Below are 24,651 nucleotides of genomic sequence, written 5' to 3'. Positions count from 1 at the left end.
TGCAGTGTACTGTCTCTTCCAACAACACCTGGACAGGGAGAAAGAAATGACCCCAGGGCACCCCTGACCATGCGGCCAAGCGCAGGTTGCATGCTAAACCAGCACTGAGACACCCAGGCTCTAAGTGCCTATCACCTCTATCAGGCGTTCTTTGCCGTTGTTGTTTCTTTCAGTATTTATTCAGTTAGTGTGTATGAGTGTTCTATCTGCATACAGATCTGCATGCCAGAAGGGAGCAGTATAGATGGTTGTGAGCCACCACGTGTTTGCCGGGAATTGAACTCAGGACCTCTGAAGAGTAGTGCTCTTAACCACTGAGCCATCTCTCCAGCCCCTCTATCAGGTGCTCTTAATCTGAAATGCCTCAGATACCCGGTGGGCTCCAAAGATCCACAACCCTTTAAGCTATAAGCAAACTGGCAACTGGAAGGTTTTTAGCCCCACTCTGTGGAGAAACCTTCAATAAAAAAAGAACTGTCCTTCCTCCACAGGAGCAAGTGCTGACTGCAGAGCTGGGTCTGGCTACTTCACCACATACTGACTAGGGCTAGGCACACTCCCTGGCCCCTCTGCTTTTAGCCCTAAAATGTTCACTGTATTATGTATGGACAAAGGTTATGTTTCAACAGCTCAAGATAAACTAACATATTCATGAATCCATGGGCCAAGGACCAGGAAGCAGAACACCAGACACAGATAGGACCTGAGAGAAGTGTCTCGTTGTTTGTCCCGCAGGTTCCCACACTGCTGGAGCACCGGTAAGCCCAGACATGGGAGAAAACACACCACATGGTGTGCACACCTTGTGCATACACAGGGGCCAGGAGTCTGACTTCCAGGGGGTGTGTCCTGTCCCTCTCATGATCTCTCAAGAATCAATACTCATAGGGCTCAAACATCCCCACCCATGGGGGCACGGGCTCTCTCCAGCACTAACCAGGCACTGCCTTCCAGCTGAACTCTGCTGCCCCCAAAACTCCTTCATACCAGGAAGCAAAGAAAGTGTCCTCACTCTCAGCATGCTGGGACATACATGCAGGATAGGTGCTCTCAAAAGGAGAAAGCACCTGTCATGGAGCCCTTCAAGGTCCAAGGCAAGGGGGACTCTGGACACCTTCTGCCAGCTTCATGGCAGGAGGGCTGCCATGCTCAATATGCAGAAGGTGCCCAGAAGCAACCTATTACCTGCCTCAGGCCTATGAATGGCTGTGTAACTGCAGGCATGAGGCTTAGCTGTGTAAGAGCAGCACACACCTGCTTCAGTTCCAAGATAGGAAGCAGTACTGACCAGCCTTGGAGGCCTTAATGGTGGTCTTACCCACCACTCCTCATAAGCCACCAAGAGGGCAGGAGGCAGGGAAGGACAATGGTCAGTACCCAGAAAGCCAGGAGGCTGTGACACTGTCACTGGAGTCAGAAGTGGGCTGTCTGTCCATCAGAGGCAACTGGACAATCACCTACAGTTCTCTCCTAACAAGCCCAAACCGGCCCAAGACAGGTATTCATTAAGGCCTGGAGGAGCAGAAAAGCCAAGGAAGTGTTCCAAGCACAGCCTAGGTAATATGTCCACTGAGGATACAGGAAGGAACATGCATAAGAGGGCTGAATGAAGCCAGGAGAACCCTGAAGACAAGGCAGAAATTAGTGTTCTAGTCCAGACAATGGGAATCATGGAACATCTGGGAAGAATGGCATGACCAGGGGCGAGGGGCAGAAGTGAGAACAGGATAACAGGTAGAAAAACTGGAGGCTAGTGTCTTAGGGAGGACTTGGTCCAGGACAGGAAGGCATCCCTGGAGCAACCACGACAAGTCAATGTCATAGGAGGAGTGGGTCAACACTGAACGAGGACCTTAGAGGAAGCGTCACTACTGACATGGAAAGAGGAGGCACCGAAGCAGAAATAACACCAGGACTGGGTCACAGGGTCCTGGCTACAGGAGGACCCATGTAATACAGTTTTGAAGCTTCCCAGGAAGAGGATGACGTTAAGGTAAATTCCCAGGGACACCCAGGACTGGCAAGCCAAGTAGCAACAAAGCCTAGGGTCCCTGGATGATTCCAAGAACAAAACAGACAATATGGCGTCATAAAAAGATGGCAGGTATAGTCCTCTAGGTAAAACATCCTCCAACCTCCAGGGTTATCCTGGCAAGGACTGAGACCACAGCTATGCCTGAAAAACTAAAAGGAACACCCAAAGAAAAACTGGTCAGCACTAAATTTAAGAGTACCTCCTGGCCTATCTCTTAAGTCTAGAAGAGCTAAAACCAAGGCCCAGGACCTTCAGGAAGGTGGCCTTATTCTCGCAATGCCTGCCCCACCCAAGGCTGCAGGCACTATTTTTTAAACTCTATTTTATTTGGGGTTCCTTATGCCTCTGCCTCCCTTTTCTTCCTAACACCTTCCAACACCCCAACACTAGGTAGGAGAGAAAGAAGGTTAGTAGGGAGAGGGGGCTAAGTTCTCTTTTTCAGGCTTGTTAGGGTAGTCAGGTTCCTCGGGGGAAGTCCACTCTTCATTTCAGGGTGTCTCCAACTTCTTCTCATCAAACTTCATCAACAGTAATCAGGAGCAGCAAGAGGAGCACCAGCAGCCGCCTTCTTTCTCGGAGGCCCTTCTCTCTCTGGGCTCTGGCATTTAATCCTTCTCCAGAGTCCCGAGAATTAAACTATCTGCAGTAGCAATGATCAAGCCCCTCTCAGAGCCCATACGAGACAAATAGTCTGCTGCTGTGGACAGTCTTAAAACAGCCCATATCCCACACCTGGGATTAAAACAAACACATGTTTATATAACATAGCTAAGTTTTCAATGACACCAAAGTTTCCACGACACAAGGCCATCTGACACTTAGGACTTGTGCCCTGAAAGGAGCTGCTTAGGACTCTTGGCCTCTAAAGATTAAGGCCCAGCATCTCCATACAGAGAAACTCGGTAAGGACCACATTCCTTGAGCAAGGATCTCATCATCGTAGCCCTAAACACCATCCCATGCACGCCTCCATAATTCCACAGACCCTCAGCGAGCGGTGGTGAGAACGAGCACTAGCTGACCCTCCTCCTACCAGGAATCAATGAAAGGAATCTAAATTCATGCTGGATATGGGTTCCAGTGTGCAGGCATGTGTGTGTGGATGATGTGTATTGATGTGTATGCATGTGTGCATACACAAAGGAGGGCTATGTGCACGGGCCTATGTACTGTGTGCACATGCATGGGGTAGGGACTTCGTTCCCAGAACTGAAGTAGACTTGAAGAAAGGGAAAGGGGGGTGGGAGGTGGCTAACAAACAGCATAAACAAGGTCACCTGCCAAAGCAATTGCCAAACCCACAACATCAACCAGTAGTCAGAACATTTGCCAGTCTGTTCTACAAGGCCATTTCCTGCCATCCATGGTACACGTTCTCAGTGTGCTTTGCCCAGGAACATAAGGCAACAACACAACCACAAGGAAAGTCTTCCACCATTCCTCCGATGTCAGGAAGCCTGTGCAGGGTGTGCAGGCAACTCTATGGTCGAAACACTCTCCACACTAGGCATAGGACACCAAGGCTAAAACAGCCCCTGCCTCCCTCCACACGTCTCTGTGGCTAGCCTGTGCCCTACTACCAGGGATGTGATACTTCATCTTCATATAACTCAGCCATGGCAAGCACCACTCTGGTTGTGCAGACAAGAAAACAGAAGCCAGGCAAATGGCAAGAGAATAGCTCACACATCACCACATCAGACGTATACCTTCCTATTTCTCAAAATCTAAGCCGTCATCACACTTTAGCTACCCCAAGTTAGACCTGAGTAAGCCTTGCCCTTCCAACCAAGGCACTACTCCATCGTGCACCCCAGTTAATATGAAGGCAGAAAAGGCACAGGCTGGGCAGCTACAACTTGAACTCATGTCCCTCACCCTGGAATTTGCCATGAACATCAGCTTCTTTGGTGGTAGGCTAGAAGAGCGAGCATCCAAGCCATGGGACCTAAGGGACCACATGTAGTGACAGCACCAAGCCTGGCCCATGCTAAACTGAAACAGAGCAAGACATAGCTGACCCCATGCATGTGGGCCTCAAAAAGCAGTGGGCTAATTCCTCTCAAGCTGGGGCAAGGTTGCGGGGCTGGGCTGCATTCTGACCAATAAATCTTCAGAGACAGAGATTCTGTTATCCAAGAGAATTAACAGACTGTAAATGAACAGACTGGGGCCAGGAGGCTGGACAGCTGAGGCTGTAGGACCTCAAAGCCCAGGCTCTGAAGACCCTTGGTCTGATTCCAAAGCATATTTCTTCCCAGAACTACCTGGCGCATAGCAAGGAGTATGGATCACCGCCTGCGCCTGGCTGCATTTGTATATACCTTCTCAAGAGACACTCGGCACCTGGCCGCTTCTACCTGTGGCAGGAGCTTCTGCAAAGCATCCTCAGGCGACTGATAGCCATAAGGAGCAGGACCAACTACAGAGAGAACCTGGCTAGTGGGTCTGGAACCCCTTACCTTCTGGGCTTCCGCGCAGCCCAGCTACTGGGTCCTTCTGTTTCCTTAGAGCCCCACACATGAACACCCACTTCACTGGACTTCAACCATCCTCCACAACATAATCCTTTCCCCCCTGTGACACCACTACACCCATATGGAGGTGTTGAGTCCCTCTCCGAGGTCATCTGTACTCCTGAGTTAGCCAGCAGTAGACTGAAGCAGGACCCTGTCCCTGCAAGAGGCTAAGGCAGCCATGTCCACTCACCACTAGCAAATACCACCCAGGCCCTCCAGCTAACCTTGCTGAGCACGCTGCACCTCCTAAGCAGACCATTCTTCCCTCAGAGATCATGTGAGACTCTGGTCTACAAAATGTTCAGCACAGCCTGTGCTGAAAGCTCCAAGCTCACTCAAGGACTGACTGCTCCAGAACGGCTGCAAAGCCCAAGGAAGCCCCAGGTGATTCATGATAATGGCAGCAACCTAGCCACTGCCACCCTCCTCAGCATCCCTTTCCTTTCCCTCCCTCCAGACAGCAGCCATTTCCATAGGAGGAGGCTGGTGTCCTAGCCAGTTTCCGGAAGAGGCGAGCCCAGCACCAGCATGTAGGCTGAGCCACGCTGTGCAGGCTGTCTTCTCCTGGCAGTGCCTGATTCAGAGATGTTGTAAGACCAAAGCCAAAATACGCAGCATGAACTCAAGATTCTGCTGAAGGGCATGCAATAAAGGAATTCTGGGACATTTAGCAGGGCCCCTGTCACCAATGAAACTGACTCTCCTAAGACCAGGTGCAGGGGAGAAAAAAATCCTTAATACACTGTAGAGGAGCCATCTCTCACCCTGCTGGAACACTTCCTCCATCTGTACTTCGGAAACTGGGCCAGTCAATTTCCCAGAGTGCATGATGTCCTCTGTATTTCCGTGGAGAGACCCTGCCTGATAAAGCTAACACTACAAAGTCCTCGACACTCAGAGCCACCATACGCTGCCTTCTGACGCATCTCAGAGGGATATCATCTGGTCCCCTACTCCATGCTCCTCCATTTCCCAGGGGCTGCATGGCCCTTCCAGAGAATATGCTGCTGCCCAAAGCAATCCCATGGCATGTGTACTTCTCCCTCTTTCTTGCCCTCCACAGGATCTCTGTCCCTCATTGTGCCACCAGAAACTGTTACATGCCTACAGCACCCACATCCTGAGCATCCTGTCATGAAGTTTCTCCCAAATCACTGTTACCTTGCCTAGGATGACAGTAATTCTCAAAGGAGAACAGTGAAGAGAAGGGTAGAAACCACCCAGACATGAGGAACAGGGAAACCCTTAGCCACTGCATGTGTGACACAAGACCACAAAACAGCCCTTTTCCTCAATACCAGGTAATCTGTTGATGATAGAGACCTATCATAAAAAGGCCATCAGGCTACTTCCACAGCTGGAGACAGAGCAGCACTACTGGCCCAGATACACATCACACCGAAGAGCTATGCAGAAACACTGGCAAAACAGCTACGATCATAAGCCAGGCCCTGTCTGCAGGTAGGGGCTGTCATACATAGAGTAGTGCCCTGAGGGCCTGATGGCATTTCAAAAGCAACTATTCTGAGCCCTTGAGTCCTTGGTATCCACGAGCTACGTAACAGTCCCTTCAAGGACAAACACAGATAAATTCTTGCTCTCAAATGACACTAAGGTCCTGCAGGGAGGCCTCCCAACCACAATTCTGGCAGATGCAGAGACACCCCAAGCTGGCCTAGGGCCTCAGAAAGTCCTGCAGTTGCATCAAAGGTCTGTTCGCCAACAACACCCCTGCAGATGGCATGTTCTGCCCTTCCCCCATTCCTGCCAGAGACCTGCCAGCCAAGAGAATAGTAAGCAGCATGAGGTCGGGAAAGCAGGGCATAAAAAGACAGCAAGATAAAGGCCATTTGTCGAGGATCTCTTTCTCATGGGTCTCCCCCCTCCATCCTATAGACGGCATGAGATGCACAAATGCCATGCAGTGCCAGCCAGGCAAAGAAGTCATAAAGGTCAAGCTCAGAGTTCAACTCAGGTCTGACTCAACACTCACGCTCTGTCTCCGTTGCCCCAGAGCTGTGGCAGGTCAGCTTCAGAGCCACTATCCTAAACTACAGGCAGAAAGTACCATGATCAGCAGAGCCATGCACACATCCCCACGCCCACAGGGCTAAGGAGCCATGCACTCTGGGGGCCTCCTTGCTCTTCTAGCTATATTCCCACTTAGATTCTGAAATCTGTCACCAAAGTGTATCCGAACGATGACCACACTCTATCTTGATGGAGGAAACCCTCTTCTTTGAGAAGGACTAACTTAATTTAGAGTTGACTAACTCCAAATCCCAACACGGTCTTCCACAGGCCCAGAGCTGTGGCTTGCTCCATGCCAGCTGCTGGAGAGAACAGCCAGCCCTGCTGCCTGGGGACTTCAATGGGTACCAAAGTACAGATCTTTCAGGTCAGCTGCCACTTTGGCTGACAACTGCAGGAGTCACTGGGGCTGCTGCACAATGTGCAGGGCAGTAAAAGTGAAAAGCAACAACCTGCTCTGGAAAAGGAACTCCCAGGAAGTTGAGAACTGGATGTGTCCCTCCAGTTCGGGGAGGTAAGAAAAGAACAATACAGGAGCTGCACATAAGTATCCCACAGAAAGGGGTCAGAGACCACCAATGCCAGTCCTACCTCCTATGGCCTTCACAGAAATACCACAGCAAAAGGGGCCTCATCTACTGTGGCATTTACCAACTATTCCCTAAGCTCCTTAAAGTCCAAGGGCACCTTAGACCTAACTGGCCAACTGTACCCCTGCCTAGAAGCCGCAGCCCAAACCCAAGCTAGACCACAGGGATCTAGCCTGAGTGCAGAGGTGAGCAAGCTTTAAAGGGTGCCCCTAGGCAATGTGGAAGGGCAGGGACTGTGTGTCCTGCCACACTCTGCTGACCTGCTAGCTGCCACACCACTGCAATGACATGAGCCAACAAGCAATGGCTTATAGTACTGGGCTTTGCTACAGACACTGATGTCAAGGTGAGGGGTTTTCCTCTGCTGGCTCTCAGCATCTGCCCTGAAGAAGCTTCTTTTCTAAGAGGTTCTGGGTGGGCCCACCGAGGAAGCTCTCAGCAGCAGCATCTGAAAGAAGGAGTGCGCTCCCTCCCCCCTCAGCCTGCAGCTCCAGCCTCAGATTATAGTGACCAAGCTGGACACGAGGGCCCTCTATTATGCTGCTTAAACCCTAGCCCTAGCACACACTCTGGGGAGAACCCAGCCATGCCATGAGCAACCTGGGAGCTGCTACGATGTGCCCCAACAGTCAGAAAGGTAAGACACATCAGCAACAAGGTCAGGCATAGGCATAAGAAACAGAACCGAGGACATGCAGCCACATTAGACACCAGATGACTGCCATGCAAGGCACAGCAGTCCTTCACAAGGACTGCAGCCAGCACACGAATGCCCGGTCCTTAGAACTGGGCCATCATCCCACCACCAGGGCTTTCCCACCCTGACAGAGTTCCACCACTACAGCTCTGACTCAAAAAGACCACACCTATTCACCATCAGACACATGCCCCTTCACCCACCTGCTTGGGCCTCTTACCACCCTTGCCACAGGGAGCCCTCTCAGCCTCCCACTTCACGCTTCACAGAAGCCTGGTTCTTGGAATGGCAACCTTGTGCACCTGTTGTATGTCTGTTTTTCCTCCTAGGTTCCCATCTGCATCTGTGTTTCTTTCTGGTGGCCAGTGGTAGGAAGGAGGTTTGGGGTCCTCCAGACCTCTGGGCCAGCCACAAAGCAGATGTTCAACAGAGTCCCGTCTCCTGAGCCTATTCTGAAACTATAACCTGGGCTTGTGTGCAGGATGAATACTTAGAAAAGAAATTAACAGATCCGTCAGAAATATTCAGGACCTTCTTTGGCACCAGAGACCAGGGGTGAGAGAAGCATAAAAACTTCTGCTTCAGAAAGAACTACTCTAGCAAAAAGCTAGACCCAAAAAAACAATGAGGGAATCACCATTCCCTCACCACTGGGACAGCACTCCCACTTGGAATGCTGCTTCAGGCTTTGAGGCCATAGATGACTTATTGTCTCTAGTTCAAACATCAATCCAACAAAAGCTCTTGACTCTCACAGATGGAATACTTCATAGACAACAGTAAACTCGCAAAGCCCAACATGCAGTTTTAAACAGAGCCGTCTCTAAAATGTTTATGTGCGGCCATATTAAGGGATCATGTTAAAATTATGAAGTTTAGTAAGAAATAATTAAGTAAGGTCATCAATTCTAAATGGAAACAGAGAGAGAGAATGCCTTTAACAGGAGCAGCAGCTTGCCACCTTGAATGTCACTGTCAGCCCCCTCCACCCACTCCAGGGACAAGCTGGGCACACTTGCCCTCACTGGGCACCATGGCCCATTTGCTACTTGGCAGCTGTGTGTAAGCCCTTTCTGCCTCTTACTCCGTGCTGCATCACAGAATCCACTTCACTTGTAGCTATGGATCTACTTAACAGCATGAAATCTCCAAAATCAGAAGAAAAAGTTCCCAGGCGCTTGGAGGTGGGGCAGGCAATTCCAGAAGACAAGCAGACAGCACAGGGGCAGTGGGCTGGGTGTATGTCTTCACCCAGCTCTGCCTCCAAGGCCTGCACTCTACTGCCCACCCATTCAGCAGGTACCTGAGCTGCCATATACCAGGCAAAATCAGGCATAAGGCACTCTTGGTCTTCTGACTCCTTGAAGTCTCTGCCAGCAAGAGATGACATTAAACAACTAATGTCACAATAAGCTAATGAAATTGCACAACTGGAGAACGTGAGAAAGGAGTGAGAAGGCCTTTAGCCAAGTTGAGTAGAAGATTGAAACAAGGACATGAACTGAAGGACTAGGGAAGACAGAGGCAGCAGGAGCAGTATGTGCAAAGACACTGGGCAAAGAGGACCAAGAGGAAGCGAGAAAGCAGAGCAGGCACAGGGGAAAGCTCGGCAATGAGGCAAATACCATGAGTGAAGCCTGGGAAGCCAGAGGCTAGGGCCTACAGGCTTTCTGTGTCTTCCAGAGAAGCCCTAACAGGATTTCCTGCATGGAGTGGTAAGTAGAGACCTCTTTCGTGAGGCCGATTAGAAACAGCCTGCAGCACAGCTGCACCGCAGCACAGCAGACCCAGGAGCCCCACCTGGGAGAGCTTAGGAGTGACTCAGAGCACAGTCTTAGACTCCTCTAACTGCTGAGCGTTATCTGCCCACTTCCCAAGGCCTTGCTTATTCTCCTTTGAAAAAACTAGAGCAATATCAACTGTTTTAATACTACCATTATATCATTTTAATTTTTTATTACTGAAAAAAATGTATAACCAACACGAACACACATAAACACAATGAAAGTCCCTTACGCCCCATTTCGCAGATATCCTAATGGCCATCAATATCGCCTTGAAGACCCCAGAAGGCCAGTCTGCAGACCACTCTGAGCCAAATGCCTCTACATACCATGCACAGGGAGAGTCCTGCAGCAACAAAGGTACTACAGAGTTGCTCTTCTGCAAATGGCGGAGCCCACGTCCTGCATGTATCCGGGTGTCGATGTGCTCACTAGTCTCTCATTACAATAAATTCTAAGACACAGAACGGCCACTTGAATGAACGGCCACTTAAACTTTTGATATTTTTCCTGGAGAAATTAAACATTTTGTATGATAATGTATATTGTTCTCTCTACAGAACAAGTATGTGTGCTTCCTACGAGCCTGGGACCCTAAGCATTTGTTATATGTAACTTGTTAAACTCTAGGAAGCCATACAGGATAGGAATCCTTATCCTAGTTGTGGGTGTTTATCAATTTCACCACTACAAAGGGCACAGATGGAATCTTCTGTACACTGGGTTATTAGCTAGGCTCAGTCTTCTTGACTGTGAAGATGTGCCTACCTGCATTCCTTCCTAATCTTGTAACACGGAAGCTCATCCTTTTATTGTTAGTTTGCAAAAGCTCTTTATATACTGGCCATTAATTTTATAGATTATATATGAGATTTTCTCTTGTCTCTGAATCTTGGTTATGGAGTCTTTCACCAGAGTTTTTCTTCTTCTTCCTCTTCTTCTTTCTTTTCCTCCTCCTCCTGCTCCTTCTTCTCCTCCTCCTTCTTCTTACTGTTAAGTCTGTCAACATCTTCTATTAAGGCTCTGCTTTAGTTTTAGGATAAGAAGACTTGACAGCAGTAGGTTTTCAGTTTGTGGTCCTCAGTAAGTGACAGACTACCAATGAACACTAAGCGCTCTGGCTGAAATGGACACAGACCATAGACTGTCTTCTGCCATCAACACCTGCTCCCAGATGGCCTTGAACTTCTCAAAAGACCCAACCAAGCAACGAACAGAATGTAACAACCAATGGCTAACCTGATTAGACTGTTCTGTTTTCAAATTCTGTGATGCTAGGGACGGAACCCAGAGTCTTTCAATGCTACCCTTGGCCCAACATCATACACAGAAGACTCAATATAAGAAGCATGAAGACATTAAAGTTACTCCCCAGAGAGCTGTAGCGGCTCCAAGGACAGACAGCCCAGCCCTGCACTAGAGAGGTATTCCAAGCTATCTTCTCAAAGTAGCTGTGCTTGTCCAAACAGCTCAACAGCGCTGACCTTCCACAACTGCCTCACTCTGGCCCAGAAGAGGGACTCAGCCTCTGGGACTCAAGGCTGGCATTCCTCTCACAGAACCCTTCTATCAAAAGGCATGGGACACCAGCCGCCTCTTGTAGCTATGGGAGCAATAAAGGAGACCTAGATGAAAAGCACTCAAAACATACCCTGGCCCTTACTGGGTGCACATTAAACACCAGCTGCTGTTTTGTGTCATCTCCCTGATCCAGAGAGCACACTGGAATCTACTCAGGAGGTTACAGGAGTCTAACCTGGTCCAGCAACATGGAGGGTCTCAGTGGAAGCCCTTTGTGTGGACTCTGGTCTGGCCTTCCAGAAGTAAGGAGGCATGTCAGGGAAGCAAAGACAGCAGCAAAGCCAAGAGCAGCTGCAGATGCCAGCCCACATTCCACCCTAAACAAAGCCCATCCTGCTCACTCACATGAGCCCAAGAGCAAACAACTGACCTACTGACAGGAACGCAGCTCAGTGAGTTGTGTAGGAACGGACTGTTCAAACGCAGCAGCACTCCTGGCCCTGCCCCTCAGTCACTGAACCCGGAGGGTCAGGGCCACACTTAATGCCAGAGTTAGCTCAACAGCAGGACACATCATGGTCACTGGAGATCAAAACAAAGCCACTACAAACACCTCTTTGGGGACCCTACCCCAGGACCAACTGTGTTACAACCAATGGGGCATGAGCTCAACTCTGGCTTCACTCTCCCAAGCCTGCACAGTCACCCCAGAGGCCCAGACATCCAAAACTCTGATCCTGGGATTGAACCCCCCACCCCCAATCTTCCAGCACAGCAGGTGTCTCTCATTTCTGCATCTCCCTGGCTCCCTACATCAGGTATTAATGTATTACTTATGGCAGCTTCAGAGTTCTGAAAAACCAGCCGTTTTCAATAGAAAATGGCATGGACTAGGCTCAACAGGAGTGATGAAATTTTCTTCTGCTCTGGCAATTAGGACGGCACAAAGTCGCCTTTCCTTTGGTGCCACCCCCAACATCAAAGGATTGGAATTCAAAGCCATTCATGCTGCATTGAAACCTCACAATGAGGCTGGAAAATGGAAGTCGATTACTGGGCAAAAATATGCAGTAGTTAAAAGGAAAGAGTTATAACGAAATTAAGCTGCAGCAGCCCCACAATGTGTGGAAACTTCCAGCACTAGAGCTCTTCTGGTAAACATCAAGAGGGGACTCCTCCTAACACAGGTTTGAAACCAAAGTCAAGCTGGGTGCCGGAAGCCCCATGAAAGCAGAGTGCCATGTTCTCTTGCCCACCTTATGCACAGCAGCCCCTAGGCTTCTGAGAAGGTGAAATCTGGGGGCTTTATATGCTGCACATCTCTCTGATGCTACTAACCACAGAACATTCTTGCTAGGGCTGCTTTCGCCACATCTGTCCTTGGTCCCTAGGCCTTCCAGGCCTCTTTGCAGTCCACAGTAATTTTTCTCCTTCAAGGGGCTCCCATCTCCCCTATAAGCAGTCAGCAGACCCCTAAAGGGGGCAGTGTTACCTCTGCCTTCTAGCAAACCCAGCTTCTTCTGGGTGATTACTGCTCTTCAGGAAGGCATTTGATCTTTAAAGGAGAAGCCAGAACACAGAAAACCATAGAAGTCTTACAGTGTGTCGGGTGTGTGTTTTTAAAGGCATGAAAATCCTTTCCTCCCACACGAATGGGGAGTTCTTCTGGGGAAAGACGCCACAGATCCCGAGGAGTGGCAGATCTGGGAAAGCGGATGGGTCTTAAAAATAGACAACTGAACCTAGACTAGAGCTGCAGAAGCTACCTGGAGGGGGGGGGAGGGCAATTTTTAACTAAACCTCGCATATTTTTGATATCCAAAACTCCATTCTGATGAAACTTCTAACTGGGTGGCATTCTGCATTTCCAATTATAATGGAGTAATTGTGTTGCCATAGAGACTGCAAAATTCTGCAATAACTTTTGCTGCCTTGTAACTGTTATAGTGTATATTTGTGTACAAGCAGCTGAGTTTTCTTAATTCACTCTCCCTGCCTCTCCCGAAGCACTACCCCCCCACCACCACCACCTTTCTGGATGGATTTTGAAACCACCACACTAGCTTTCATCTGGCCGTCCTGAAATAATTCACGGAATCATCAGGAGCAATTAAAACTCCCTGCAACCACGATCGTATCGCGGAGGAAAAAGCGAAACCAGGTCAAGGTGCAAGCTGCCAGCATCCCCCCTAGCCCCAAAGTGCGACAGGGCCAGGGCTGTTTACACGTTAATACTCCCAGGCCTTAAATGCTTAGGTGGTTTGTGGGAACAGGCAGAAAGCCTCAGCGAGAGAAGCAGGGAGGCAAAGTGACTACACAGGCCTTTCCTCCCTCCCCGAGCAGGCAGAGTGGCTCTCAGAAAGCAATTAGGTAGGTCTCTACAGTAATGCAATTAGGATTTAGTTAAGAAAGTCATTAGTTCTAAAATAACTTAAGTTTAATTTCTGCGACGCTTTATTTGAAAATCGTGTCACAGCAGGTCAATTTACAGCATGCAATAACCAAAACACTGCTATCAGCGGCTGCAAGTTATTAACAAATTCTCGGTGTGCATTAAGGGCGAATACGGATTCCACACCCGGCCTTCTCGACCGACTCCTGCGGTGTGGGCTACAGCCGTGCCTTCGGAGCCCCCCGCTCGGGGTGGACACCGGGTCGTCTCCCGGGCTCGCGCAGCGACCGTCCGGGCCCAGCCGCGGCCCCCGCCCCGCCGCCCGCCGCCGCCGAGGGGCGTTTTCTGCAAACTCACAGGCTGACAAAGTTACATAAACGCCCCGGCCCCCGCCCCCGCGCGCCCACCTGCCCGCCCGCCGGCGCAGGCCGCTCTCCCGCCCGACAGCCCGCGGCGCAGGGCCCCGAGGCCTCGGCGGGGCCGGGCGTCCACCTGCCGCCAGCGACCGGGCGGCGCGGACAATGACGGCCGGTGGCTTACCGCGGCGGCGGCGGGCCGCGTCTAGCCCTGCTCGGGCGCTCCGAGCCGCATCTCCTCAGCCTGCGCCGCCGCCGGCGGGCGGGCGGGCTCGGGCGGCGACGGCGACAGGAGCCGCGTAGAGCGGGCCGGGCGTGAGGCGGCGCGGCGACGGCGTTGGCGCGAGCAGGCGCGCGGGCTCAGGCTCGGGCGGCGGCGGGGATGGTGCTCCGCGGCGGCGGCCCCACAACCTCCCCTCCTCATTCACAAAAAATTGACCCACGTTGAACCATGATGCTGCTCCCCCTCGAGCGCAGAGCCGCGCGGGGATAGGCCGCGCCCTACGCCCGTCAGGCGCCCCGGCCCCGCCTCCCCCGCCGGCGGCCCGCCAGCCATTGGTTGCAACGGCCTTGCGTCACCTCCCTCCCGCGGGCCCCGCCCACTGCCTGGTTTCTAATGAAGAAAGCGTCAATTACGGCTCGGCCCCGCCTCCAAGAGTTCAGCTGCCTTCCTATTGGTCCGCGAATCCTAAACCCGCCCCACAACAGCCCAACAGCCAGCCCCGCTCGGCGGGCACAGCCGAGAGGCTCGGCCTCTGTCCGCCCTCTCGCAGAAGTTCCGAGCGCCATAGGCTCCCGGCATTGTCAATTCCAGGGAGCGGGGCGTACCGACAGCCCCTCCAGGCGCTACTTCTGGGAGCCCGGCTACGGAAGAAGAGCCGGGAGCTCGGGCGTTCACTGACTGGAGTCGTGGCCGGACCTCCTCGGCAGCCTGCGGCGCCGCCCAGGTCCGTACGGTGTGCCTGAGCCCCCGTCTCATACTCCGAGGGGACGCGGAGGGGCGCAGACTCAGGCGGGGGCCCGGCCAGGCCTGGCTGCAACCTCCATCTTGGGCAAGGCACGGGTCACGTGGGGTGCGTGCCGGGAACGCCGAGCCCTGTGGGAGTGCGCAGGCGCAGCGGCCCCGCCCTGCCCCGCGGCCAGCGCGCCGCTCGGGGGTGCGGCTCCGGTACCAAGCCCTGGCGTGGCCGTGGGAACTGGGGTTGCAGGGATAGCTGCCGTTGCGGAGGTGTAGGCCCCGGTTCCCCGCCACTGCGCCCCGGTTTGCCGAGATCACCCCGTTCGCTGGCCTTCTACTAGGCCTGAGCCAAGCGCCAGTAATTGGCGTTCACGAGTGTAGGTGGGCGTGAAAGGCCACGCTTCTGGCGCCCCAGAGGTCATTTCCTTTCATCAGGAGATGAGTAGTACAACTTCATCCTGTGTGCATTGTATTTCATGAATCCCACCTCCAATACGCAGGAGAGAGCACGTCCACTCTACGTGGCCTGACCAGTGGCCTAGGATACCAGCCTTTTTTACTAGGCCTTGCATAGGAATTGATGAGAGATTAAAAGCGTTTTTTGATCCATGACTGAAGGGAAAACTGTAAGTATGTGGATGAAAACAACAAGCAAAATGCAATAGATTCTTTTCATTGTCTCAGGGTAGTAGTGAGTTAGAAAGCTTCGTTCACTGGTAGAAATTCATCTGCTAGAATAGCTCAGCGATGAAGCCAAGAGATGAATTCTGGGATCAGAAAGAGCAGAAGAAAATGAAGGCGCTTAGTGCTAGTGCAGCTGCTTATAGGAAAGTACACTACCAAATTTACATACAAAATAATACAGGCTCGGTAGCCAGTACTGATAGTACTTGAAAGGGTAAAGACGTGCAGTAATCAGACTACTGAACGGAAGACAAACCTCAACAAAAGTTCTATGAGCAGCAAACGGTGTAGAAGGGCTACCCAAGCACCGCCCAGGGGTTCTATAGGGCTTGACAGTCTCTTCTCAAACAGAAGCTTGATGTTAGAAACCATTCTGTAGATCAGAAAGACAGATCCCTAATACGAAAGCATCCAAGAGTTAGGAGAAACCCACCAATTAAAAACAAATACAAAAACTGCTTTCAGATTCGATAGAGAGCACACCTGAGAGGCACAAACAAGGGACTGGATTCCCCCCCAGTGCTGGGAGTGGTCAGGGTTGGCCAGACAGAGATATCCCTATATGCTATAACCCTAGCATCTCAGAGCTTAGAAGTAGAACCAGCCAAAGCAGTGAGGCAAGATGCATGGTTAAGACTCTGGATTTGATCACTAACACATAGGTAGGAAAAAAACTTTAGGACATACTAACAGCTCCAGGCAATGTACATTGAGTATGTGGTAAGCATTGAGCTAAGCACATTAGATACTCTAGAACACATGAGCAGAAAATTCCCAATCACATCAACCAGAGAACACAGTAAATACCTAGGTATAATTTCCAAAGCAACTGAGAGTTGGCATGATTGGAAAGATGAACAGGTAAGAACAGTCAAGATGAAGAATGAAGGTAAAATCGCTCCCAGTAAATAAATAGGCTTTCAGGTGGGAATTGATAGGGCCTGGCTATTCCAGTTCTCACTGATGAGCAGCCTTCTGAGCCAGGGCTTCTGCCTGGCCAATGGTTGGTTATTTATAATATTAATCCTGTAGGGACTTAAAAAGTAATGAAGATGGGTTTTCAAATCAGTGAGAAAAGAAGATGGAACGCAAAATGCAAATAATGTGAAGAAAGTAACAAATTTCTACCTCATCAAGAAGAGGGAGATTTAAGCATTTCAAAAAATGTTTAAACTTATCCGTCAGGCATACCGTCAACAGTCATAAAAGCAAGTACTGATCACTTGACTTAATTAGAACTGTTAACATAATAAGCAGAGAAACGGGCAAACCCCAGTTGTGAAATATGCAAGAATATTACTCAGCAGTATAAAAGTAAACCATAGGCAAATGAATGTGAGTAGCTCTTGGTGATGAAACCAGGCGACAGCAGAACACCCAGGAACCAGAACCCAGATGAGCACTCTGCTGTACAGTGGCAGAGGGTTGTGGGGGAGAGCAGGTAGATCATTACAAAGAAAAGGAAAAGATGCACATGGAATGTGGAATGCAGCTTGCATGAGAGTTGTGCCCTTTTAAAACTCACTGGATTTAAGAGCTATGCCTTTCGCAGACAGGCTTTACTTGAAAACAATACTACAGAAAGTGGCTGCCTCACTTGTGAGGCATCAGGACACACATGAAGTTTAAAACAAGGAAAGGCTTGCATCATCTTCATGGAGGCTGGTCTTCACAGGAAGGAGGTTTCAGAGCTGAGACAAGGACAGGATTCCAAGCCAAACAAGCAGAGGCAGAGACAAGAAAACAAAAGAAGGAACGCCCAACGAACATGACAGAATGTTCTATTCCTTAATAACAGGAGAAAGGCAACACTTTATCTGTTGATAAAAGCAAACGTGGAGAAATAAACACCATTACACCGTCACTGAGTGTTACCTAATGGAAACTTTCAGACAATTTCTCAACTACATGCACAGATGAAACCTTATTTTTTTTTTTTTTCAACAAGTGATTTCAGTTCTGGAACCCTCTTCTAGTCACTGTGGCTGTCAACTTCTTGCTAAAGCGTCACAGAAGGAAAAGAAAGAAAAAAATGATAAATGAATAAACAAATAGATGGTTGGGTTCTACAAGATAACTCATCAGGTAAAAATGATTGCCATCAAGCCTGAGGACCTGCCTTCAATCCCAGCGACCACAGGGTGCAGAAGAGATACCACTTTTGCAAATTTCCCACTGATCCCCACACGTGCCATGGCATGCAGAAGTGCACGTGTACAATAACTGTGATAAAAATGGGCGCTTTATATTAATAGTGGATTTTTACTATCATCTGTATTGGTGAGTTTCCACATATTGTTTGAGCTTCACTGAAAAGTTGGCTTGGAAAGCAGGGTTGCCCTCCATTTCAAACCCAAGCTTTTTTATGTGAGGTGTTCTCTAACGGCCCCTCACCATCCTGGGTCAGGCTGGTCTCTGGCTCTTTAACAGAGAGAGGAAAACAGCAAGGAACTAAGGGCGTGGAAGACATTGTGTCCTTGAGAATAGCTAGAAGGTAGACTATTTACAACCGAGATTAAGGGGTCACAGAAGCTCCTCCATGGAGAGGCTCCTTCCGAAGGACTCTCTCAGTTGTGAACACTGGTTGACTGCCTCAACTTACAGTCAGTTTCTGCTGGATAACCGGGCCATGATGCTATCTACCTGTTGCTATTTGTCCTTTCACTTGGAAGCTTTACCTGAGGAAGAACTGTGCTCTGGGAACTCCAACTAGATTCCTTAACTGGGTTTCTGTCATCATTTTTTGCTGGATGTTGTAAGCCTGGGATTTGATGTCCTAACTTTTTGTTTTCTCTCTAAGTTGGGCTACTCCAATTGTCTCTGCACTAAGGGCTGGCTCTCAAAACAGCACCAGCATTCCTAGAAATGGAATCCCGGAATCCAGGATGTAGAGCATGTTACAGAAGGGGAATTGAGGCTGTAGAGGTGCACCACCCCTTGACACCCAAGACGTCTCATGCCATCATGGGGCTGTGGGAGCGTGAGAGGTAGGCTCCAGGTTCTGAAGAAGCCTAGAAGAACCATTCTGAAACAGGGATAGACCTCTGCCAGAAGGAAGCAGGCTGGCTTGGCCAGGACCCTGGGCCAGCTGAGTTTCCTCCACTCAGTGACAAGAACAAAAACACATTCAGGTAAATGCTGAGAGAACTGCAGGTGTAGGGTGAGATACTAGGGACCACAACCTTGTTTTATAGTAGATGTGCTTAGAGAAGGACAAAGGGATAAAGATGGCAAGAATAACACTGGGTATGCTTTCGAACAGCCAGGCCAGTTGGGAGGGGATTGGAAAAGAACTTGAGCAAGGACAGGCAAAGCATCACTTGTAGGGGCCAAGACTAACCAGACCAAAGGCAGCATTCATGAAACAGCTCAGAGTCACTGGGACTTGTAGCACTCAGAAACCCTGTTGTAGAGATTTGATATGATGGGTGAATGAGCAATTGGTATAGAAACAGCAAAAACTGAGGATCCCAGTGGGACTGTGGGTTCAGGGCAGAGGCTACAGTTCACACAGGGATTCGGGCTTCATGTGGAGAAAGGATGGTAGATAGAAAAAAGCAGAGCTACGAACCTAGAGGTATCCAGGAGATGGGCAGGCAACTTTCAGAGCTGCACTGAGAAATGGAGACACACGAGCTGAAGAAGGATGTTGACATTCAAAGTTTCAGCATGGGGAGAGGGGCAAAGTCCAGGATTCTATAGAGGAGTAGACTAACAAAATATCTAGGAATGTGGTCTAAGAGATAGCTCTTGAGAACAGACATAGCTAGGTGAAAAAGGAATCAAGAGGACCTCAAAAGCAAAAAAAAGTAAAGCTCGGAAACGCACCATGCATGAGATTCCGGGTTTTGGCTCCAGCAGGGAGCTGGGGAGAAACAGAAAACTACACAAATGTGCTCATCAGGCAAACAGTTTTTTTGGTCTCTAAACCAGGCAGGAGAGGCCAAATGCATAAGGGAGGAGGTGGAGTTTACATCTTCAAAGAGACTACAGAGCCCAGCGAGCATGCCTTTTATACAGAAAGGCAAGATGAAGTTACCCCTGAGAAGTGCAGCAGGCTGCTCTCACTCTGGTATGGTCTACAGCACCTACAGCATGGCAGGCATTGACACAAAAATGTGTTACCATGGGAGAGTCTTGGGGCTTCTGGTAGTAGCTCAACTCCCAACCCAGGTTCTCAAAGATTTCCAGCAGTAGTCTCAGTTACGGTGAGCTTATAACCAAGACTTATACAACCTAAATGTTTTATATAGAATGTAAAATTGTATATAAAATTATAAGCCCCAAAGGAAATGATTCACTGTGAACAAGTGCCAGCAGACAAGTGAAAGCAGAGTGACCCCCCAAGACATGAGGGTAAAGTAAAGTTTCAGAATAAGTACATCAGAAATGATTAAACAAGTTAAGGAAAGTGGTATGATGTGTGAGATACTGAGGGAAAAAAGCTGACTTACTAACCAATGGGACTTCTAGACATGAAGAATGCAATCATTGAAATTAGAAATTCAGTGAGGAAGATAAAATAATACTCACTGATGACACTGGTGACTTCTAAATGGATCTGAAAAAAACATCTACATGCAAACTAGAAAACCCAAGAGAGTTCTGTGGTCACTGCTCAGACCCAGAGCCCCATGGATACCCGACTGCTGTACTTTACCCCTACATGAGTGTCAGCTACTTAGGGCTGTGCCCTCTGGAGAACTGTCAAAGGGAGTCACCTTGCGAGGCAGTGCTCTTTCCTCCCTAAGCTGGTGCCTGGGTAAAACCATCCCTCCACAATCCTGAGCTTTGCATAGGATCAGGAAGCAAATCAGGATGAGCCTGTCTCTCCGCCTTGCTCAGCACCTTCCCCTGCCCTGGCCTGTTGTCCTTGGAACAATGTCTCTCATGTGTGAACAAGATCCTATAGCTCAAGCTGGATCTCTGGGGTCTGATCTCAACAAGGCAGCAAAGAAGGAAGAGAGGGAAAACAATGGTATCCGCTTCAGGTGGGTACCCTACAGCATCTAGAGCAGAGTTTTTCAACCTTCCTAATGCTTCAACCCCTTAATATTTCTCATGTTATGGTGACCCCAATCGTAAAATTATTTTGTCACTACTTTATAAATATAACTTTGCTACTGTTACATATTGTAATATAAATATCTGATATGCAGAATAATTGATATGTAACCCAAAAATGGGGTTGTGACCCACAGATTGAGAACCACTGCTCTAGAGGAAAGAGTTCCTCAGATCTAGAAATCTCTGAGTTCTGAAGACAGTATCCACCAGATAAGACAAGAGTGACGCTGCACCATGACAGAGAGGCAGAAGTTTCATAAGAGTCACCAGGAAGACATGACAACTTGCATCCTAAGGCATGATGGGACTCATCATGGGAACTGAAGAATCCCTGAGTCACAGATTTAATGCTAAGCAAAGAGCCTAGTCATGTAGCAGACTGGGCAACCTGAATCTACACTCAGTGATGGGGTTAGAAAAGAGACAGATTCAGGCTAACGCTGAAAGAACTTACTACCAAAAGCCACCTGTGAAACAATTAAGAAAGAATAGTCCTTAAGTCACCAGTATTAGCTCCAGGACACAGCATCCTTGCTAAGTAACTTCCATCCTTCACCAGTGTCCCTCCAGCCTTTCAGAGAGCAGCTGTGTCCTGTTATGGAGCACCAGGACCTGGGGGACAGCTGTCCATAGGACTGGGTTGACAGACACCAGGACCCCCTCTAGGCCATTGTAGAGAAGAGCACACGGGTTGGTCAGGGATAGATGAGTCCCTGCCTCTGCATCCTTAGTGTACCTGCTGCTGTGGCTGCGTTAAAGAGTTGCCTTAAATTTAGCAGCAGATAGTTCGTATTTTGGAGCTCTCAGCTTCTGTGGGTCACATCTCCTCACGCTGCAATTCTGTTTTTAGCCAAAACTGCACACTCATCTGAGGTCCAGGGTCCTCTTCCAAGTGCACTGGCTAGTGCCAGAACTCAGTTCTTTGCAGTGGTGGTGCCGAAGTCCCTACTTCCCCCAGGCTATCAGCTGAGACCATTCTGAACTCTTGAAGACACTCTCCACATCCTGTGTCTTGTCTCCAGAGGGGAGTCTGTGACTTCAAAGCCAGGAGAAGAATCTCTCCAACTTGGCCTCTCTTGACTTCTAAAAGTGGTCCTGGTTAGATCAGGCCCATCAAGGTCTCCTCCTAGATTAACACAAAGTCCGCTGACTCAGAAGAGCCTGTAAGACATCTGAAAAATCCTTGTCATGCAAAGCAGTGAAAAGCAGCAGGCTGTGTCTCCCAGAGCAATGCCATTTCTTTGAAAGGCCTTTCTGATACCTGTTTTTCTTCCTGGAGCAGGAGATCCCACCTCCCAGATGAGTAGTACTCTTTCTGAGCAGGAAAAAAAGAAGAGAGAAAAGGAAGGAAGGAGGGAGGGAGGAAAATTCTTCAGTGGGAAGTCACAGAGGAGAGACTTATTTACAAAAAGCCCTATTAAAATAACCCTCATTTCCTTTAGCTTCCCTGCATAACTTTGTTACTTTCTATAACTGCTTCTCTCTGTCTAGGCCAGTACAAAAGCACTTAGTTTTGCTAGTTGGGGGCCTTCCTTTCCTAAGGGCCCTCTGGGTCATGTAAACTCTACAATAAGTAAACCTGTGTGGTTTCCATCTGTTCATCTTTCTTAGGCCCCAAGACTCCTTCATCCTAGCTGGCACTGGGGGGACAGAGGCAAAACTTTACTTCCAAGCCCCTCCTTTGCACAAATCCTGCCCACACTCGCCAGTGGGGTGCTGGGACCACCTTACACTTCCCTGCATGCTGGTCAGAGGCTCAGCCTGACTCAGGGCAGCCCCGCCTTTACTCCTCTAGCCCTGAGTGTGTCTCATGCTAAGCCAGCTGTACATGTTCACATCTGCCTTGTGGCCGCATACATTCTCTCCATCTGTTCTCTTCCGAAACAGAGCACCTGAGACTGGAGATTCGTTTAGAAGAGACAGTTATTAAGCTTAGAGAGGCCAAAAATCCAAGATCTATTAGCCTCATGTGCTTGGCTTCTGATGAGGTCCTCAGCTGCTCCACACTTGGCAGAAAAGAAAAGTGTGAGGGCAAGAATGAGTTTAAAGGGTAGAGCTGGCATGCAGGGTGAACGTGTGAACATCAGGAGCACGGTGAAAAGGGAAGTGAGGGAGGCTCATAACTCACCTAGTCTCCTTAGAACTGTATTTTCTCTTCTTGAGAGTGGAGTTACTGTCTTTAAGTCATTTTTTGATATTTAATGACATTAAGCCCAATGATTTAACGACTTTTTAAAAGTGCCACCATAACCTCTCAGTACAGTGCACTAGGAGCCAGGTCTCCAACACAATAACTGGGTCGGGAAGGGGCATAAACCATATTCAAACCACATTATGTGACTGTGGTCAATGTTTGTAATGGCCCATATATTTCTAAAATGAATGATCCCCTAATCTCAGAGTGTATCGTTCTCTTGATCCATGGACATCAGTTTGGCTTGGGATGTATGTACTTATCTGTCATATGGCAGAGCCGTGGGAGATAGTGAATAGTATGGGGAATTAGCCTGGTGGTAAAAGCCAATGGCAAGCCCCTGCAGTGACTTCCTTGCTCCTCTGTCCACTCCTACTTCTTCCCTTAGGCAAGAACAGAAATTGGTTACAAAGAAATGCAAAGCTAAGAAGACTCTGAACAGGCACACAGTGATATAAGCACAGAAAATTTCTGGTGCAAAAAGCAAAAATCTGAGCTGGGTGCGGCGACACAGACCTGTAATCCCAGCACTCAGGGAGGCAGAAGCAGGAGGAACTCTGTGAGTTCAAGTCCAGCCTGGTTTATAAAGCCAGTCCAGGACAGACAAGACTACACAGAGAAACCCTATCTTGAGAAACAAAACAAACAAACAAACAAAAAAGCAGCAAAGCTCTGAGAGGATCTGAAACACTGTGAGGATGTAAGCATTATGTGTTGCTAGTGCTGCAGAGAGCTTTGTCAACATTTTCCAAGAAATGCTACCCTTGAAATAGAAGGAACAAATCCCAAAGGAAAGAAGGGAAGAAAAGTTCTTCAGTCCAATATGCTCTAGGCAGGAACCAATGGCAGAGAAAGAACAGTCAACAGCAAAGCAAAGAAAAAAGAGAATGTCCCAAACACACTTATTTCTGTACTAGTTGTCTTCCTGTTGCTTTGATAAAATGCTATAACCGAAAGCAGCTCAAGAAAACAAAGACTTCTTTTGGCTTACAGTGTCAGAGGCCTACAGTCCATTGTAGCAAACATCTTCATCCATACACAAGAAGCAGAGAGATAGGGCCGGAAGTGGAATACAGCTGTCTGCCCTAAAAGCTCAAGCCCAGTAACAGACATTCTCTAACAAGGCCATACCCCCTGGAGTTTCCATACTTTCCCTAAACAGTACCATCGACCAGGAACCAAGTAGCCAGAGATAGGAGCCTATGGGAAGCATCACATTAAAAAAACATATAAACTAGATTATTATGGCCCATTTTCAGTATGAGGAACGCTTAGAGTTGATCAGTTACAGATAACAGGAGGTCTGGGCTCCTCTCTCCCCTCTCCGGCAGCTGGTGCCTGCTTGTCTCAGAGCCTTTCAAAGTAAAAAGTCACAGGCAGCCTGCTATGTGGCTGGTTCCACAATCAGAAAAGGGGGTAGTCTCAAGCCCCAAATTATCCTTCAGATAAGGCTCTATGTCCTAAACCCATGAGATGGGAGATTTACAAGGGGGGGTGATTCTCAGCATATGGGAGAAGAGGACAGGAATTTCTTATGATGGGTACTTTCAAAAGAAGATTTATTTGTTATTATTTTAGGTGTGTGAGTGTTTTTGCAAGCATGTATGTGTAGGAACCAGGTGCATGCCAGCCACCTGCAAGGGCCAGAAGAATACATGTGATTGCCTGGAACTAGAGAAAGGTTGGTGGTTACCATGTGTGTGCTAAGGATGAAGCAGGCCTCTTTGTAAAAGCAGCCAGTTCTTCTAGCTGCTGAGCCATCTCTCCGCATATCCCCTTTTTTCTACGCTTCATCCCTTTCTGTAGATGGTACATTAAAAGCT

General features: G+C 49.0%; 1 protein-coding gene across 4 annotated transcripts in view; it reads right to left on the bottom strand.

Moving 5' to 3' along the window:
* Hdac4 (histone deacetylase 4) overlaps positions 1 to 14,328 on the bottom strand; it is a 262,337-nt gene extending 248,009 nt beyond the window's left edge. For all 4 annotated transcript variants that reach the window (XM_055616475.1, XM_055616477.1, XM_055616476.1 and 1 more), the window contains exon 1: positions 14,110 to 14,328. The gene's annotated coding sequence lies outside the window, so the exon portion shown is untranslated. The remainder of the gene's footprint in view (positions 1 to 14,109) is intronic.
* Between the last annotated feature and the right edge of the window lie 10,323 nt (positions 14,329 to 24,651).

This window comes from Psammomys obesus, unplaced genomic scaffold (assembly GCF_907164565.1).
Source record: "Psammomys obesus unplaced genomic scaffold, mPsaObe1.curated_primary_1811, whole genome shotgun sequence".
NCBI classification, from domain to species: domain Eukaryota; kingdom Metazoa; phylum Chordata; class Mammalia; order Rodentia; family Muridae; genus Psammomys; species Psammomys obesus.
This window is presented reverse-complemented; position numbering and strand designations above follow the sequence as displayed.